We start from the raw sequence: 3,604 nt of genomic DNA, 5'->3' as shown, positions 1-3,604 counted from the left end.
CTAATTAATTAACTTTACATCCTGGTTGCAGCTTCCTCTCTCTCCTCCCCTCCTCCCCAGAAAAGGGGAGGCCTCTCTTTGTATGATTTTTATATGCAGATTCATGTCTCATATCTCTTGGAGCCATGTTTATGGGTGAGCAGAATAGCAGATATCAATAAAGTTTATAAGACACTGAGTGATAGATGCACTGTGGACTGAAACACATTGAGCCATTATATGAACGGGTTCATCAGTGCTCTTGCCTCATGGAGTACCCATGAGGTCCCTCTTTTCCTAGATCACATTTCCAACTGCCCTATTCTTCTCTTTTGAATCTGGAAATTCCACGTGGTATCTAGCTATTATTCTACATTTGGGAGGTGGAGACAGGAGGATCAGGAGTTTAAGGTTATCTATAACAATATACCAAATTTAAACCCAGCCTGTATTATGTGAGACCCCATCTCAAAAACATTAAAAATATTTTTTGCTTGGATTAAAAGTGTTCAGAATTTATGATGGTTAATAAACATGTTGAAAGCTTTCTTCAATATCATTCACCTCTTGAGAATATATATAAAAATCAAATGATGGATAAAATAGCTTAATGACAGTACTTACTTCCCATCTGGGTTCATAATGCATTTGTCAGGAAGGATAAGATTAAAAATTCAAGGAACTGGGAGATAGTGTGGTAGTTTGAATGAGAATGCCCCCATAGGGTTAGCTATTTCAATACTTTATTCCCAGTTGGCAGCACTGGTTAAATAGGCTTAGGGGCTTTGACATTTTTGAAGGAAGTGAGTCACTGAAGGTGGACTTTAGTTTTGGCGCCTACGTGCCATTTCTCCCATGCTCTCTTGCTTCCTGCTTGTGGCTTGAGAAGTGAGCTCTCAGCTGTTCCCGCCACCAAGTCTGGCACCTCTGCCTCATTTTTTTTTTTTTTTTTTTGCCTTGATGGACTCTAACCACCTAGAAGGATAAGTCCAAATAAACCCTTTATTCTGTAAGTTGCCTTGATCATTGTGTCTTATCACAGTAAAAGAAGATGAAGACAGTTGGTACCAGGCAGTGGGAGTCTGCTGTGAACAGGCTCGACTATGCAGCTTATTAGAGTGATGTGGAATTTCAGACTTTGTACTAGCAAAGTGGTTGAATTCTGTAAGCAGGGCTTAACATGCCATTCTAGTAGGAGCATGGAGGACAGTAGAGCTGAGAGAAATGTGGACTATGGAAGCCTAGTTAAAGAGGTTTCAGAGGGGAACACTTATCACCAATTAGACTAGACCCATCCTTGTGACATTTTCACAAAGAATATGGCTGCTTCCTGCCCTAGTACCAAAAATTTGCCTGATGCAAAATTAAAAAAAAAAAAAAAACTTTTAAAAAAAGAGGACACCATGGCACCTATAATCACAGGAGGCAGAGCCAGGCAGGTCTCTGTGAGTTCCAGGCCAGAAGACTATTCTATAAAGTGAGTTCCAGCTCAGCTAGGGCTGTTACACAGAAAAACCCTGTTTCAAAAAACAAACAAACAAAAAAATCCCCAACAAAACAAACAAACAAAGGAAAAGAAAAACAATGGATTAATTTTTTTGTTAGGGAAGTTGTTTTTTGTTTTTTGTTGTTTTTTTTTTGGTTTTTTGAGACAGGGTTTCTCTGTTTAGCCCTGGCTGTCCTGGAACTCACTCTGTAGACCAGGCTGGCCTCGAACTCAGAAATACGCCTGTCTCTGCCTCCTGAGTGCTGGAATTAAAGGCGTGCACCACCACACCCGGCGTTAGGGAAGATTTAAAGACAGCCAAACTCTGCTACAGGATGTAGGGTGATAAATATGGAGCCTTTTGCATTCTTCATGCAGACACCTAATTAGACCAGCACAATTTGTTGAAGATGCTCTTCCTTTTGCATTGTATTTTTCTGGTGTCTTTATCAAATAATAGGTGTTCATAGGTATGTGGATTTATGTCTGCATCTTTGATTTGATTCCTTTAATCAACTTTTTTTCTAAGGAATTATTTATTTTATGTGAGTGCATTGTAGCTGTTGCTGTCTTCAGACACAACAGAAAGCGGCATCAGATCCCATTACAGTTGGTTGTGAGTCATCATGTGGTTGCTGGGAATTGAACTCAGGACCTGTGGAAGAGCAGTCAGTGAGCCATCTCTCCAGCCCCAACCTGTCTGTTTTTATGCCAATATTATGTGGATTTTATTAAAGCTTGAAGTCAAGAATGTTCTTCTATTCTATTCCTCTGTTCTTCTATTGTACAGGATTATTTTAGCCATCCTGGTTTTTTGGGTTTTTTTTTGTTTTTGTTTTTGTTTTTTGTTTCCAAATGAAGTTGAGTATTATCCTTTCAACGTCTATAAAAATTGTGTTGGAATTTTGATTGAGATTGCATTGAATCTATAGATTGCTTTCAGCAATTTTTTACTATATGAATCCTGTCAATCCATAAGCATGAGAGATCTTTCCATCTTCTGAGATCTTCGATTTCTTTTTCAGAGACTTGAAGTTCTTGTCACACAGGTCTTTTGCTTGCTTGGTTAGAGTCACACCAAGGTATTTTATATTATTTGTGACTATTGTGAAGGGTGACATTTCACAAGTGCTGGGATTAAAGGCATGTGCCACCACTGCCCAGCAGTTTGTGTGTTTTTATTAGGGAATTGAGTCCATTGATATTGAGAGACATCAATGACCAATGATTTTAATTCCTGCTTTTGTTTTTGTTGATGGTGGATGTGTTTGTGAGTGTGTCAGTATGTGCTTCCCTTATTTTGGATTTGCTGTTGTGAGATTATTTATTTTCTGTGTTTTCTTGGGTATAGTTAACCTCCTCGGGTTGGAGTTTCCCTTCTAGTAACTTCTATAGGGCTGGATTTGGGGTTAATATTGTTTAAATTTGACCTTATCATGGAATATCTTGCCTTTGTAGTCTATTAGTGTTTGAAAGACATCTATCTTTCTATGCCCTTCTAGCTTTCAATGTCTCCACTGAGGTGTCAGGTGTCATTCTAACAGCTCTGCTTTTATATGTTACTTGTTCTTTTTCCCTTGAACCTTTTAATACTCCTTTTCTGTACATTTTTATATTATTATTATTATTATTATTATTATTATTATTATTATTATTTAGCAGGGCCACTTCCTTTTCTAGGCCACTCTATTTGGTGTTCTGTATACTGCTTGCACCTTGATAGGCATCTCTATCTTTAGGTTAAGAATTTTTCTTCGGGCTGGTGAGATGGCTCAGCAGGCAAGAGCACCCGTCTACTCTTCCAGAGGTCCTGAGTTCAAATCCCAGCAACCACATGGTGGCTCACAACCATCTGTAATGAGATCTGGCGCCCTCTTCTGGAGTGTCTGAAGCCAGCTACAGTGTACTTACATATAATAAATAAATAAATCTTTAAAAAAAAAAAGAATTTTTCTTCTATGATTTTGTTAATAATATTTTATGTGCCTTCGACCTATTAGTCCTAGATTTGGTCTTTTCATACTGTTCCAGATTTTCTGGATGTTTTGTGCTAAGATTTGCTTAGATTCTTTGACCCAACTATCTATTTCTTTAATTCCTGAGATACTTTCTTTGTTTGTTTTTTTTTTTTTTTTTTTT

Source organism: Mus pahari, chromosome X (genome assembly GCF_900095145.1).
Source record: "Mus pahari chromosome X, PAHARI_EIJ_v1.1, whole genome shotgun sequence".
Classification (NCBI taxonomy): Eukaryota; Metazoa; Chordata; class Mammalia; order Rodentia; family Muridae; genus Mus; species Mus pahari.
The sequence above is the reverse complement of the archived record's forward strand: the minus strand, read 5'-3'. Positions refer to the sequence as shown.